This window comes from Ciconia boyciana, chromosome 6 (assembly GCF_034638445.1).
Source record: "Ciconia boyciana chromosome 6, ASM3463844v1, whole genome shotgun sequence".
Taxonomy (NCBI): Eukaryota; Metazoa; Chordata; class Aves; order Ciconiiformes; family Ciconiidae; genus Ciconia; species Ciconia boyciana.
In genome coordinates this window covers 39,822,665-39,840,432 of record NC_132939.1, presented here as the reverse complement: position 1 = coordinate 39,840,432, position 17,768 = coordinate 39,822,665, and positions in this window count along the sequence as shown.

The window sequence follows — 17,768 nt, the reverse complement described above, 5'->3', positions numbered from 1 at the left end:
ATGGCTGCATAGAATGTGTTATCAGAAAATAAAAAGGATTTGTGTTAATTTTTTTGAGCCAGAACAAATGAATAATGTAGCTATTGTTGCAGTTATCTGGCAATAACAAAAAAAGTCCTTTTTGCTAAGGTGACATATGATGATGTCCTTCCAATAGGCTATCACACACAATGTTAGGAAAGAGAGTGTAATAGCTGAAATATTTCTAAAATTTTGAAAGAACTCTGTTACTGAAATTGGAACGATTTGATAGGTGATGGTTGCTCCTATCAAAACAGCATACATCTACATTAACAAAAACAGGGCATTAATTGTAAAATTTCTATCATTATGAGTTGATTAGCTTTAGTATCTCCTGGCTGTTCAAATGCATAGTTCAGAGGGAGCATTGCTGTACCTAATTTGATTTTCCCCAGAGCAGTACATGATGTGTTATTTGATGCCCTTCAAAGGACACTATTAGCCAAGCTATAAAGTGTCTGATTTTATTAGCTTTGCTGGGTTTTATCAGTTTGTAAATGTGTTATTTTCTCCATTTATTGTGCCTATGGGATCCAGAGATAGAGTAAGCTTCAACTTAATATGTTGTTGGAAGGTAGCAGTGGCCTTACTTTAGCACTCTGCACTGTGATGCGATGACATTGAAGGTAGAGTCATGAAAACGCTAATGTCAAGGCCATTTATCAAGGCAATTCTTCACTGCTATAAAACTCTGCTGTGACATTGAATTCAACAGTAGGTTTTTGTCTTAAATAGAGCAGAGTGTTCTTGTGCTGTATAACTACCAATCCCCAGTAACAGAATAAGATGTAGTTAATAATAAGAAAGTAGGTCACACAGATGTTTGACAAAGAAGAGAAAGTAAGTTCTTAGCATGGAATTCTGGGAGGTAGGAGCTTTTGGAAAGGTTTAGTTGTCATCACCTTTATTTAAGTTTTGAGGGGTAATACACTGCAGTGGAATCCAGTATTCTTTGGAACCCTTATAAATAGCACAAGCATTTGCTGGGGTGATCAGGAGGAAACATATTTTTTGCAACGGATTTCTAATGACAACAAACAATGTGCTGGTATAAATGGACTACCTAGTACATTTTAATGGCATGCCTAGTATTTTCTCAAAGCCCTTTTAAAGTAGTTACCAGATGCAAATTTATGTTACTACCACAAAATTCCCACTGTACAGTCCTATTTTCACATTGGGCTCTCTTCTCACTGTATTCTGATTGTTATATGAGTCATATTTACATCAATACATATTTTAAAAGCTTTTCTAATTTATTTAAGATTTTATCTGAAAATTAACACAGATACCACATGAACAATATCTCTACAAAAATGAAAAGCCCAGAACTCTGAAGTACATTCACAAGTTTTTATTAGAAATTGTTTTCTTCATAACGATATAAAAAGAACTCACAAATAAAACTAGAACAAATAGACAAGGAAAAGAAGATGCCTTGAAGTTATTACATAAAGCATATACAGTAGATGGAGGGTCTTTTAATGTGCTTGCATATATAATACATTATATATTTTAATGCTTTGTTTAGCTCAGTAAGTGTAGCTCTCAATGTCAGTAATTTCCTTTATTTAAATATGTCTTCTCAGATGCTTACATTTACTCATGTGTTTAAGTACAGGAATTAAATTCAGAAATAGGAGTATTGATGCAATATTAAGACATATGCAAAAGATTAACTATGAGAGTGAATAATTTAATACGATGCAGCTAACAGTCTTAGAATGGACTTTTTAAACACGAAAGTCTCAAAGAGAAAAGGCTGCATAACACTTGAATAGATTTAGAACAACTGCTAGAACCAAAAGGAAACCATGAATACAAAAATTATTCAAGGATTGAAAGACAAGTTTCAATATACTGAGCTTTTATTACATTAATCAGCGTGCAAAGCAAAAAATGTAAGTTGATGACTCCAGACAGGAATTACTAGTGTTATTGGCTTCTCATTCTAGGCACAGCTTTTTTTTTGAAGCAATGTCAAAGTCCTAGAACCAGGAGAATATCTATTTACTATCCCTAAAAAAAGTTGTCGAAGCTTGTTGCTATACTAGCATAATCTTGGAGATCACAGGACTCCTTCACACCATCCCAAAGGAGATGGATAATATTAAGAGGCAAGGACATTCACTGTCAGAAATAAAGGAGCAAGGTATAGACTTAGATTCTCTAATCATTCTCAGATATCATAGTTCAGCGGTGAATGCACTTAGGAGCTCTCTCAGTCTTTACTGGATTGTTTTAGAAATGACAGGCTTATAACTGTCTGGGTGGCGTCCTCTGTTTTACCTGTTTTTACACCAAAATGCCACAGAATAACCTCCAATTTTTAAGCTTAGATATACTCTTCAAGTCTCGCAGATTTGGCATCTGCTCTGAAAACTGTTTTGGTGTCTATGACCAAGTCAAAAAAAAAAAAAAAAAGACAAAAAATGTTATTGAAAATAGGTTTTCATTTAATTAACTATAGAGATGTTACAAGCTGACTGTACTAGGTTAAAGAGGACAAGGATGTGTCTACATACTGTCTTGTGCAGGCAGCCCTGGAGTACATAGGGCCGAATGATATAGGCTACTTCTTGTAAGTGTAGTATTCAGATGATCTAACCTTTCTAGCAAGGCAGTTCAGCTCAGGTCACAAGCTGACTGTTACTCATTACTAAATTCCTTTGCTTAAAAGTTTCAGCTTGGTCTTTTGCCCTCTGTATTTTGTGTACCTTGCAAAGGAGTAGTATGTATAGTGTATGGGAAAATGAGGTTAAATTTGAATCAATTTTAATTTTCTCATAGAGTTTCATAGGAATTGAGCAAGGAGGGATGTAGATATAGACAAAAAAAGAGTCACAGAGACCATCAAACTACTAGAGATGGTGAAAAGTAAACCTTGTGCTAAAGTTCTGGAAAGACAGACTGGTTGCTAATAGTGGAGCAGGATCTATTTCTGAGACAAGCTTTTCCAGCAGCAGCACTTATCACCTCTATTCCTACTCTAAGCTTTCCCATGTTTCTCTCCTCCTTTATTCCATCCAATGGGAATAACACAGGAAATTAAATCTTCAGAACTCTCTGCCATGTGCAACTCTTTTTTTGACTTTATTCTTACATTGTTCAAGATAGGGACTGCATCCCCATTCTTAGGGAAGCAAAAAGTACTTTTGCTCTCATCTCTGGCAAGCCTTGAGCTGTCTTTCTGAGTATCCCAGTTTTGTTATAGTCAAACAAGTCCAAGTTTGTACAACTTGCTTAGTACTGTCTACCTCCCTGTTCTTTTTATAAATGCCTATTCTTTTCATAGAAAGTCTACAGCTACACAGAAATTTGTTACCTCCCCTGCTGATGAGGACAAACAAGAAATCTGATTATTTTCATTTTTTCAGTAGAAAGAGATTTCCTAAGAAATTGCATGAAAACATTTATTTAAGTAGCATTAAATTATATATGATTTTTTTTCTGTATTAGAGAAGTCTCACATACTATACTATAATAATGTACTGTAATATGCTGCTGCGTAGAAATGAGGAGACATAGAAGATATGGTAAGAAAGATGGAAACCAGATTTCTGATATTTGAAGAAAAGGAAAATATTTCAGGAACATTTCTTGAACAACATTATGCAAAATTTTATAGTACTTTTTTAAGTAATGAGAAATTTTATAGTACTTTTTAAAGAAAAGAGATTTTATGTATTATTTTTACTGATTAACATACTGCTTAAAAAATATCTTGCCAGTATGTTCAAAGTACTAGGAATTGTTAGTGCATTATTCTCTGTATACAGGCTGAGGAATATGCCTAGTCACTGGAAAATACATTCTTACAACTGTTCCCTTTGGATTTTCTCTTACCTAATCCTGGAATCAAAGTAAATCTACGTGTCAATGACAATGATCCACTAACTAAAAATGAAATGTAAAGAAAAACATTCATTTTTGCTGGCCAGGAGAAATTTCAAGGACCCAGGACTGTACTGTCTAACTGAATTGAGGGCATGAGTATCTGCTTTACAAAATCCAGCTTGTCCATAAAAAAATCTATAATCTTTTCCGACATTTTGGCATTTCCCCTCAGTTTAATGTATCATATAATTCAGCCAATATTTTATGAACTGAGAAGGGAGGAATGTGTATCTTCAAATTATGCTTACACATCAAACACAAAAGATTTGGAGGAAAAATCACATCTTTCAACAGCAGGAGAATATCAAAGACCGTAAAACTCAAAATTAGTATTTCGGGAAATGCAAAAATGCTATAAGCATGTTGTGAAAGGTGTTATGAAGAAACTGTGTAGCTTATGTTTTCCTATTACCTAGTAAGATAACACACTTTTCTCCATTCCTAAAATTCAGATTAAATGGAAGAATGATTTTTTTATGTTCTATTGAGAGGCAATGGATTTAGTACAAATATAGGAGTATAATACATTTTTCAAATTATTTTGGTTTTGAGATTTTGGTTCTTTTTGGTGTTCTGGTTAATGCAATAACAGATGTTCCAGCAAAATTGTTTATTTAGAAACCTGATGTAAGACACTGAAACAAAAAATGTGGAAAAAAGAATTAACAAGGAAGCAGTGCTAAGTTAAGAGGAAATGGTGACACCTGTTGAAGGTTTAAATGAACAGGAAGAAGTCTCATTCAAAAGTAGCGTAATATGCACAATAAATAAATAAAAAAACCCCAAGCCAACACCAATTAAGCATACCAGTTTTTAGCATTTTAAAAGCTTTCTAAGCATACTTTACCATTCTCCAACAAGTAAATGAAAGTTACACTTTCTTTAATCAGTCATGGTATTGCTCAATCCAACAACCTTCTCTTGTAGGATTGTAGGCTGAATTCTGGTCATTGAAGTACTTTTATCTGTGACACACTATTGAGGCCTGTGTAGTGACAAGGGTATTACTGGAAGCATAATTTGTTTCAAAATTAGTAAGAAACAAAATAGTATATATTTTTATTCTAGGCTGCATTTCACATTTTTCTTCTCTCCCCATGAACCAGATTCAGACATTCTGTCTTGAAATCAGCATTCAACCTGAGCAACTTTATTTATTATTACTGTATATCTTGCTTCTCACTGAGCTGGCATTTTAAAACAATGAAAGACTATCCAGCCTAGCAAAATCCAGAAGAACAGAATTTTCACGTTGGAAAATGATTATCCAGAAGAATAGAATTTTTGTGTTGGAAATTGATTGAGTGATATATTCTTAAGAGTCTTAAAAATTCAGATAATTTTAAGAAACTTAGAAAATCAGTTTCCAGTCTCCAGTGCTTGAATTTACTCAGATTTGTAGATGTACACTGCAAGGACTTGTACTATAAGTTATCTTCCAATTCCCTGCACTGTAAAGAAGAAGGACTTTGGGTTGCATGAATTTTTTCATCATCCTTTATTTTGTACGTGCCTTATAAATATAATAATAATAAACACCTCCTGTTACTGTTGCTGTTGTTGTATCTTTTGACAGCAGTGATACCTCTCTTTTGAGAATAATCCTTTCTAATCTGTTTCTCTCAGGAAAAGAGATCAGGGAATTCTGGAAATCACAGAATTGTTGAGGTTGGAAGGGACCTTTGAGATCATTCAATCCAACCTCCCTGTTCAAGCAGGGTCATCTAGAGAATGTTGTCCAGGACCTGATCAATCTGATCCAGATGGATACCCATAGATGGAGACCCACCCCACAACCTCTTTGGGCAACCTGTTCCAGTATTTGACCACACTCATAGTAAAAATGTGTTTTCTTGTGTTCAGTTGGAATTTCCTGTATTTTAATTTGTGCCCATTTCCTCTTGCTCTGTCAGTGGGCACTGCTGAGAAGATTCTGGCTCCTCTGTCTTAATTCCCTCCCATCAGGTATTTGTACATATTGATAACACACCACACCCCCACACGCCCCCGTCCCGAGACTTCTCTTCTGCATGCTGAACAGTCCCAGTTCTCTCAGCCTCTCCTTATACGACAGATGCTCCAGTCCCTTAATCATCTTTGTGGCCCTTCGCTAGACTCTCTAGTGTAGCTCCATCTCTCTTGTACCAGAGAGCCCAGAACTAGACACGGTGCTCCAGATGCAGTCTCGCCAATGCAGAGAGGAACAATCACCTCCCTTGACCTGCTGGTAACACAGGTCAATATATACATGCTTTATTTATATATAGTACTGAAACAAGATGAGAAAACAGATTGCAATATAATTCCTTGTTTCGCACACAGCAGCCCATAACAATGCCTCTTTTCCAGGAATAACTCCCAGGATCTCATTCCATTTTAAAGGAAGAGGATAAACTTTTCAGTTGTTAACACAGCTTCTTCTCTTCAAATGAACTCCACAGGAAAATTTAGAATGATGAATAAACTGGCTCTCCTCCCAAGAAAAATGTCATACTTCCAATTTGTTTCTTTTCCAAATAAGAACAATAAACTGGAAAGTATGGTTTTTTTCCATAAAATAGTCTTTTTAAAGATTTGGGGAAAACAAACAAACAAACAAAAAAACGCAGTCAGCAGAATGTAGTCTGGAATTGTAAAAAAGGCACATAATTTAGAATTCCTAACTTGACATGATTGTTACCCAAGAATCTAAATTTGTACATGTACCATGAAAAATAACTTGGAAAGCTATGTATATTAGAAATCGGTAGTGACACTATCCACAACACTCTATGTGTATACAATTAATATTATCTTGGTAGTTGAAGAAGGCTCATTTTTCAATGAAAAAATACTTACAGCATTATTTAAAGCAGATTACCATAATTGCTTCAGAGTACCCTAAAATTTACAGCCATAAGCGAACTACTGTAAACGTGAACAACAATTAAACATAGAAATGATCAGTAGTTCCTCTGAAGAAATGCCTTTCATTGGGAAATACTGGTACTGAGAATCTGTTAATCTCAATAAATTTTATATAAATTTATATATATTTTATAAGATCAAAATGTTTAATAGGATCCTTTCAGAACTGAACTTTATGTTTTCCATTCTGATGAAACTTTGTTTCTTACTTAAATTTATATTAAATAAAATTTTGACAAAAGCAGAATGATTTATTTTAATTAAATAAAATTAAATCCCTATCTACCCACTAATGTTCTTTCTTTTGACAAGGAAAATAATGTCATTTTGATAGAACATCCCATATGCATCCAATCTGCCTAACAAACCTAAATAGAATATTTTATATTTTTGACTAATCAAGTTTTAAACCTACCTCTTACCTCTATTTTCAGAAGAATCAGTATAACTGGTATATTGAAAGACATTGTTCAAAAGATAATGTAAAGTAATAGCAGAATGTATTCAGATAAACTTTAACTTCAAGGCAGAAATAAAATATGTCCATGAGCTTTCCTTTGTAGAAGCTTGCTGCCTATTAACTTTTTTTCCTATGGAGTGTATATCTACTTGGATTTGTTTTGTGTATGTCAGAAGTTTAGACAGTGAGACATTTCCTACACATGCTGCAGGAACAGCTGCCATTTAGTAGGTTTAAAGAAGTTTCTTAGAAGCGGATGCTACTTTTCCACAGAGATTTTAACTTTTTGTTATTATTATTTTGTCATTCTCAAAGCAAAATTAAGGTCACCTTGAAAAAGGGATATGCTTGCATTTCTTTCATGGAAAGCTGTAACGTCATATGCTGGACACAGGAGTCAAAGCTGTCTCAATTACAGACAGCAGGGGAGACAGCTACTGTATTCCAAAATATTAGTGGTAAGTATTTGATTGTCTGTGAAATCAGATATAATCAGGAACCCAATGTGAGCCAATAACTAACTCTTTTTACACAAGCTAGAGGATGGAGCAGCATAATGTACAAGGTGGGCTTATGTCAAGTTTGGATTAAAAATGTGCATATAACTTTTTATTTTATAAAGTTTTATAATATATATATATAGAGAGATAAAATAGAATAAATTAAAATATAGCCCTATGGATATCAGAGTAATTTTTTTTTTTTAGGATTTTCAATAGTTCATAAGTAAACTATGTAGGAATTTTCAAAGTAATATTTAAAAATAGAAACATTTTGTTTAAAGGTGTCAAAATGAAAAGTTTTGAAAATTTGTTTAAAGAGGTGAGAGTTATTTCTGACAAACTTGTCACAATTGTTCTAATCAAGCAAAACTGTACATCTCTGGGAAAGTTTTATATGAGAAACAAATCCAGTCCTAGCCAGGTCCGTTTACCATCTGAAGGGTGAATGGCATGTTTTGTGGTCCATGTTTTCTGGCCAAATGGTTTGTGCATCCTGTAATTGGTAAGTGTAACATTTCCCCCTTCTCCACCACAATAAAGCTAAGTTCAGAAGTACATCACAAGAATTCACGAGTCACTTTTCCTCCCAGAAGGTTACCTTAGTTTAGTTACTGTTTTCACAGTAGGACTTTGAATAGATTTACAATCTTTCTGCAACAGCTGGTCTACATGACACAATGCAGGGCCATTTAAGAATACCTGAATTATGTACAGTTTTGATGAAAGTCTCAATTTAAGCTAGCAATGATTGGTGTACCACTTCACTCTGACTACTGTACCACTATTCTCATTCAGGACAAGCTCAGACATTCCTAAACTACTTATTTTATTGTTCCCAAATGTACTGAAAAGGAAAGAAAATATGGAAGAAGGAGACTGTAAATCATCTAACAGCCACAAAGTTGTTAGAAATGGAAAAAGTTTTCCTTTGTCAATATAAAGAAGAAAACAATGCTTCATATTTTGTCACCTCAATAGCTAAAATTTAAAATATACCAACAAAAATGGAGAAGGAAGTGTTAATACTTACTATGTGTCATTTTTATTGTGATAATCTTCTTCTGCCACTTAACAAATTATCTGTAGTACAAAGCAATTCCACCAGAGCATTATCACACTTTGAGGATAGTATGAAACCAAAATTATTGGTAGCTTATGCAGGAGATTATTGTGAAATCCCATAGCAAAGTTTTCAATGTAATTAAAACTGTGGAATATCAGGAACTCCAGTAGTGCTTGGACCCAAAGCACATCATAAAGACTACTGTTTCTACAGCATTCCACCTCTGCAAGCTGCTTTTACAGAGTCTACAAGTTAACAAGTGTTGATATTAGATGTTAATGTTTGCTGATAATTAGTTTTTCTTTCAGTCAGTAAAACATACAGCTGGGTGGCCAAGGGTCAGTCTTCACAAAAAAAAGGTCTGAGAGTAGTTTTGGGGATGGTGGTCTCTGATTAGAGACAACATTTTAAAGACTCATGGACCTTGAACTCTGGGGTAAGGGCTGAGATCTCTGGACCCATGTGAAATACTTCTCTTCACCTTTACCCTGCAGGATCCCTAAATGACCCAAAGATTTTGATGACTGCCAGCATACAGATTTGTCTGTGGTGATGCATTATAGTTAATATGTGATTGTAGCTTTGTATACCTAAACGTGGGCAAAAGGTTGGAAAAAGTAGTTAGGACATTTGGTTTAATCCCACCTAAGTGGCTGATTCAACCTTTTTTTTTTTTTTTTTTTTTTTCCTGATGTCTGGGTCAACGTACTGTGGTTGTCCTTTGTGTGCCGTGTTTTACTCCTTGTTTCTGTTAGTAAGAGAACAATACAATACAGTAATGGTTTGTTGACGTTTCCTTTACTGCAGTCTGCTGGGGTCTAGTCTTCAGCATCTAAATATGAACATGTTTAAGAGACATTTAAAAGTAAGAAATGCAAGCTATCATACTTCTTAAAGAAAAAGTGTAATTTATGGATACTGAATTGTGACTTTTAATTACGACAATAATGTTTATTTACTAAGCTATTAATTTTGTATAGCCCTTCTATTATTTATTATTCTGAGTGTAAAATTTGTTTGCCAGTAGAAGTGATAAACAATCATAGAGCGGAAACATTGTCTAATTTAATTTATTTTCATTAAGAAAAAGAAGCTTTATTAAGTTTGGGTTTTAATACATTTCCTTTGCCATGTCTGTAGTTAAATCCTTTTGATTGAGGTTATATTAGAGAGAATAATCCAGCAGACACACTACCAACTACTTGATTAAAGTGCCATGAAACTGAAATTGTTTAACATTGTCCTTGCTCTAAGAAAAATATAGGAAAGTTACTTATTTTTATTACCATGTCCTTCATACACCCATATTTGTATTTTCTCAAGATCTGTCTGCCTTTATGTGCAGCTATCAAACCATGGTTCTTCTGCATTTCTTTCTAAAACCAATGCAAGAAAATCCATTTTAGAAGAGGAAAAAAGGTTAAAGCTGTCAAATTTCAAAATAAATTTTGTTGGTCGTTCTCAGTAACCATTTAGGAGTTAATCATAAAAGCGGTCAGCTTGAGGTAGTTTTCCCTTGAGATAAATAATACTTGGCAGGTTTATTTCAGTTTTCTGCCTACAGGCCAACCATTCTGCCACTGGCCGTTTGCCTTGATGTCTGTCATCTGGTTTTGATCTCTTCCCCATTAGTGTACAAAGTAGATCAAAACTAGGCAATAAGCCATTTGGACTCTGTAAGGTCAAACGTTTTCACTGCAAAGGATATGAAAGCAACTGCTTGCCAATAATTTTGACAAAATGTGAGAGATTTTAGAACAAGTACATCTTCAACTGGATTTTAGCCATGAAAGCACACAACCTCCACTATAGTGTTGTAAAATTTGGAAACAGATACCTAACAGAAGGCTAACTGAGATTATGAAGAGACAACTGTTTGGCTCATTATAAAGTCAGATGTGTTCTATGGCATTTGAGTGGACAGCAGAGACCCTGACATTAACACATGGCTCATTAGAAGTGAATTTGAGTTTGGCCTTTTTCTTTGCCTAAATAAAATAGCTAATATACACAGGAATTGTCCTGAAAATACCTGTGCCACCTTTTAAATGCATAAAGTCCTAATTTAAAATTAAGGCACTATCTATTTCACTTTGCTATTAAAAACATGGTACTGGCTAAAAAATGGCAGGAATAAGAATGGCATGACATAAGGGAAAATCAAATACATGTTAAAGTCCCCTGTCTCTGATGGTAAGTGCACTGAATATTTAGCTTTTTCCTTGTCCGCAATAGTCGCAATGCAGAACAGATAGCAAAGTGCTGTCACTACAGCGTCACATTCAGGGCATTACAGGTAGTTAAGGGTGACTTACCATTTCTTTTACAAAGTCCTTTTTTATAACTTTGCTATTCTAATTTGCATTTTTCTGAAGCCTGACATCCTGGAGTATGTTGAAATAATAGCCACACTGGAAATCAGTGGCAAAACTCTAATTGATTTCAGTAGGACCAGAATTTCTATCAGGATCTCCGCAATAATATGTGTCTCTTACAGCTGGTCAAACATCCCTCTGTGATGCTTTGAAAATAATGTTTTGATGGAAAAACAGTGTAAAACATTTAAGTGATACGTCAATGGATTTGACTGATGGAGTGTTCATTTTTAAAAAGGAAGGGAAATTCAGCCACTGGACCTTATATTCAGGCATAGATGTACTACTTTCAGTAGCAAGTACCTGTTGCGTATCAGAAGATAGCATGCATGATCAACACAGAGTGACTTATTTTCTCCTGTTGGTAAGACACGTGTGCATAGCTAAATCTCTTAAGTACTATTATATTCTGATTAATTGTCAGCAGTAATTTTTCCTGCAACCTGATGTAATGTTACCTTTCGTAGTAACAAATTGTGTAATTGTGGGGGGTTGCTAAGGAGGAAACACTGTTGACTGCCTAAAATATTCCAGTGCATCCATGCCAATGATTCATTCAGGAGAATTTATCATAAATCTGTATAACTCCAACACTAAGAATTCTAAGAGATTTCTACCTGTAGTGAAGTTTTATCAGCATTTTCATTCTTTCTTGTTCACTAGTCTTGCTCATCTTGGCATTCAATGGTTGTGAAGCATTATGACATTTTAGATTAGGAATTTTCTTGGATGATAAGGATTAATCTCTTATAGTGAATAATTCCTGATAAGTGGTACTGACAACTACTAATGTAGATGAACAATAAATCTTATTTGAACTAAAAAATTTGCAAATATTACAGATTAAAATAGAAATTAGTGTTGTTACTAATAATAGCAATAATTTCTTCTGGCCTCAGCATGATATGAAGCAGGGGATGTATTGCAGAGTTTATTTATTCATTAATTGATACAGAGTAGGTTGGACAAAGAAATTAATTGACCAGACTGGACACATTGTTCCTGAAAAATACCAACATGAAAGGATATGATATGAGGCAAAAGTAAAAGGATGGCAAAGGAAAACTTGATAGCAACTTCTCCAATTATGGATTGAAAGGAGTAGCTCATGTTAGAGCTTTTTATTTAGTGCCAAACAGTGGCTTAATAGTTGCAAGATCTTACTGAGCTTTTGCTTTAAAACTGTATGAAATCATCTCTGGTTAGAAAGATTGCTGATCTCTCACAATTTTTTATCTTCCCCAGGGAGGTAAAAGTGTAATCCAAATTGCATCAAAAAGCAGTGTAATTTAAGATTTAAGATTGGTTTTCAAAAATATTTTACTTCTTTCAGTGCTGTATAGGAACAATCAATGACTTGAATGACTTTATCCGTATCCCATGAAAAGATGAAATCGATATAGACTGAGTAGCAAATGGGATTCTTACTAACAATTAGAATTACTAAGCAACAGTTAGACTTTTGATGGACAGTGAATTAACAATTTCTCATCACATAAGCATAAAGTTTACATTTATCAAAATATATGTTTAGAGTGGTTTCCCTCTGAAATGCATTCTTATCTGCTCAGAAAAATAAGGAAGAAAATAAATAAAATTAATTTAGATTATTTGCCTCTCAATTGCTATTTATAAAGTATTTTATCCCAGTAGTCCTTAGGATATTCTTGTCCATACTGCTTCTTAGTTCAGTAATTTTCCATTTGTGATAATACCTGGTTTATAAATGATAGCACTATTTTGGTTGGTGCTTTCAGTGTTGAAATCAATGCTGTTATATATCCTAAATATCATTCATGTCTCTTTTACATCTGTAGTCACCTTTTTATTTATCTAATTTATATAAAATTTATCTAATTTTGAGAGTGCAAAATTGATTATAAGTGCCATATTTTCCTTAGAATAAGTCTAATGTGGGAATTGCAAAACTTCTGTTGGAAATGTTAAAATCTCTTTCATTTTTGTTGTCTGTGTTTATTAAAATTTTGTAAGTAAAATCAATTAATCAATTTATGTAGGTTTTTTTTTAATGGATGAAGTTTAGAAATGATTGCACAGCTCCTAGATAATTAATTTGCTTACTATTTGATCTTTAATCAACATTTCAAATTTTTGAAGCATTTAATAGTACCCTGCAGTTTTTCACTTTATTTAGTTCCCATTTTATTTTCAAGACACAAAACAAAGCAGGCACTTCCATGGCTGAGAAAAGCTCAGCAATAATTAAGTGCACCTAAGAAGAGGAAAACGTTTTATCAACCCAAAATCTGAATTTATATTATGATATTATGCAACATAGATGTTATGACATTACGGATAGTTTGACATTAAGCTGCTATATTTCTGCAGTACTGCTCTTCAGGCAGCTGCACGCACAATCCATTTTAATGCAAGCTGAAAAATAAATCTTTTTCAGCAACTTAAATGTAGTTTAGAGAGAACACATAATGATTGGAATGAAATAAAGTAACCAATTATATTTATTAAAAGTACAGGAAATTTTGTAAACTTGTCTGTCAAAGGCAGTGCCCATCGTGGTGCACAACATTTTTCACTAGAATTATTTCTTTGTCTACTTTCTATTATTTTTCTTAACAAGAAAAGGAAGTAGAAAAAGAATATAACTGTGAGCACAACTTTGAAATATGAGTTTCCATTAGGCTTTAAGAAACCCCAACAACCTGTAGATTTTACCCATCTCTAAACTTATTGTTATGGTTTATTAAACTTTAGAACATATTTAACAAATGCAAAAATGCAAATGTACATGGTAAAAAATGTGATTAAGTTGATATAATCTATTGCTTTGCTGGCATAAATGCATTGAGATGCTTTTAAGCAATAAGCCGTTGTCAAGCAATAAGCATGATAAGCCGTTATAGCCATCAGCATGATTTGGGAGTATAGTCAGATATACAGCAAAGTGAAGTGTCTCTAGCTACCCAAGACGTGCAGATACCCACCAAAACACATGCCATATCATAATACGAAGCTCAAAAAATATGTTCAGTGTTTAAAAATGGTATACTGTTAAATGGTAATAAGGCCAAATTTTGAGTTAACACAAATTACTGTAGCTTAAGAGAAGTCAGTGGAAATACACCACTTCAGTCCAGCTGAGAGTCTGATTCACAGTGCACAACATAAAGCTCTAGTAATACCAAGCATTCAGTGCGAACTGGTTGGGGTGAGAGTGCAGAGTATGCTGAACAGCAATTGAGGATTGTTGGTTTTCTTTTCTTTCTCAGCAATTCTTTTTATTTCCCCTAGCAACATCATATTAGCTAGTTTTACAAAATGGGACAAAAACTTGTGTCTCCCTCAGGGATAGAGACAAAAAACTGAGGCCTGTTCAAATCAATGTAACTTTTTTTCATATAAAATATTTTGGGGTAAGTCTAGCATAAAAGAATGAAGTATGAGATCCACAAGTACTCCGGCTAACTCTAACTACAAGTGAAAAAAGGAAAGGTATCAGCTGATACATTTCACTGAAACTCTAAAATTTGTTCAATAGACGTATCTCAGAAAAATAAAGAGATACTGTGGAGAACATCACTCCAAAAGTATGCCTAGAAAAATGAATTTTATGTATTTTGTTGTCACATTTCCTGTAATGTAGTAATCTACTGTGAAAATAGGAACATAATAAGGTATAGGCCATCAGGAAATATGTAGTGGTGTTTGGCTAGGGACACAACTGCTCTAGCTGCTTACAGTTTTTGGCCTGAGGACATTGTTTATGTTAGCAGCCATTTCATTACATTTCCTAAACAGATCACATCAAAACTAGTCATAAGAAATCACTGCATTTCTATGCCAGCCTAGCTGAGACCGACAGTACCTCCTGTGATTTGAAAATGAGCTATTCCAAAATGCTTTAAGGATCAGAATTGCATTTAAGCCATCTATAAGGTCAATTACACAGCCTTAGGAAGAGTAATGTTGTTTATGAAGTGGGGAAATAGCCAGGAAAAGGCAGTTGTATCAAAATAGATGGAAAAAGTGTCTATTTAATGTTTGTGGGTTTTATAAAAAAAGTGTTCACTATTGCATTTTGCACATAGTTTGATCCAGACAACAGTTACGGCATCAAACTCCTTAATATATTCAAAACCACTTAGTTTATACATGCCTCTCAGTTTTTGTCAGAGCATTGCGAACTTTTTTCTGTAGCTCCTGTGGCTACACATACAGCCAGAATTCAAGGTACCTAAGAAGTTCAGAGTGAAAAAGTGCTGCTTCTTTAGACAGCAGTTTAGAGGAGACTTTTAAGGGTCAGAATTTTCATTTTAGTTATCTCTGCAGGAGGTTCAAGTCCTTTCTAGCTAAGCTGTAAATAAACAGCCCTTAACATATGCCTAAAATTACAAAACTTTTGTAGGACCAGTTAAGCTTCTCCTTGTTTTTCCATTAGAAACAGGTGCTTGTGAGTAGATTTTAAGAAAAATGCCAAAATAAAATTTCCATTCCCATCTAATTTAAAGTTTCTGTATTCTCCATGTTATGTTCTGACTGTAACAGAAACATTATTTTCAAGCTTATTTTCAAAACGTGCTATGGGATTTAACCACAAAGCTTATAATCAAATTAATGAAAAATGTGTATCTAAAATACCTAGATTGCTTGAAAACATCTCACCGAGAAAGATTTTTTTTGAGCTGATGTAAGTAGTTGCTATATCATTTTAACATGAAATTCATTAATATTTCTGCCATCTGGGCTAATTTATATATGTTTGTCTCTATATTAAATAAACATATATTGACATGTAGGAGTTAATGCACTTCATGGCTTCATTGACCTATATAGATCATACAAAGTGCTTATATTATACAGTAATAATAAGTATGTGCATGCTTTATAATTTATGGCTGCAGATAATTCAGAATTAAAGGTCTTTATCCTTAAATAAGAGGACTACAGTATTTCCACCACAGAAAACAAACCAAGTACGGATTCTGTAAATCTATCAGCACTACTTTCTGTAAGTTCACTGCTCACCAGAGCAAAGAGTAAAGTGTCATGATCACCACTGTGCATAAACTCTTCAGTGATGTATAGCAGGCCAGGCAGGTTACTAAGCTTGAGAGAATTCACAGCGCATACTGCTCATGACACCAATATAGTGACTGTAGGTGATAGTGAGGGAAGTTTTGATTGCCTTGGTACCTCTAATATCAGTTCTTTGTGCATGTACCTAGTACACCATTCTGGTAAGGAACATGAACTTGAGATCAGTAATGTTTCCACCGGAATGGCCTGTATTAGTGTGCAGCAAATACACCAAATAGGAAAATGTTATAATTTTTGAAAATTTTGCTTACCCTTAGTGCAACTTTACTAGGATGGGTTTGGCCCACTGAATAACAGCACCTATAGATAGATTTTTAAAGTGTCATAGAGGAATTCAAGTCTGAATTCAGGTATTTAACTTAAGACTTCTGCTTTATATCCTGGCAGCTTAGGAGATCAGGGGATATATGTTGTTATTAATTTCTGACTTCTTTAGCAGTTAAGGTTTCTGGCCAGAATTCCTAACTGACAGGATGGAGTGATTAAGACTCTTACAGCATTAAACTATAATTTTCTCATTGCAGATTTTTAGTTGACAAAACATTTTGAAATTATATTAAGCTACTTCATTATTTACCACATACATTTCCTTCTGCTACTGAGCAGTGTTTCCACGAGTCATTCCACTGTATTAGCAGGGAAGCCAGCACCTCAAAGGTGACCTTACTGGCCCAGGATGGCTGTCTAGCTAGTCACAGTGTCAGGCTATGAATGGAATCTATTGCTATAATGAGTGCACCAGGGATGCTACTGCTTGGTGGTAAATGGATACAGCTTCCGAAACGGTGTCCAGGCTATAGTTTAAGGGAGGGCTCCTATTAAAATTAATAGCCTGCTTGGTCTTTTTTAATCAATGTATTATTGAAATGGTGTTCTTTCAAGGTTGCACAGCTGGTTTAATGCTGATTACGTTTTAAGCCAGAGTGGATAATTAAATAGGATAGAAATGAGTGTAGGGTTATTCATGACAGAAAAGATGCCAAGAACTGTACAACAAAGGCATCTTGCTGATAAAACAAAAAGAGCAAAGATAAATTTACTGCAAAACTATTAGTTTATGGGCTCTCTTTGCTCTTCTGTAGAAGAAATTAGCTCTATTAGAAACATTTTCAATTTTCAACACATTAAAACAAGTCTCCAGTTGTTACTTCTGTTGCAGAAAATCTTACATGAAGACAGCAAAGGAAAAGCAAAATGGCATGAGTTCCCTACATTTTATGGATTTAAAGCTACTACTAATACAAGACAATGCGTCTTCTCAGGTAACCCCAGATCATACAATAAACAAGCACAAGAATTCTGAAAAACATGATGTTATTACAAAGTCTATATACTAGACTATAATGTTTCACGTTATAATGTATAATGTTTCATTTCATTAATTGGATCATTTCCGGGAGTGGGGATTTTCTGTATGTGCTGAATACTACCTAAGTCTCTTTAGCATATAATTGCATTTCTTCTTG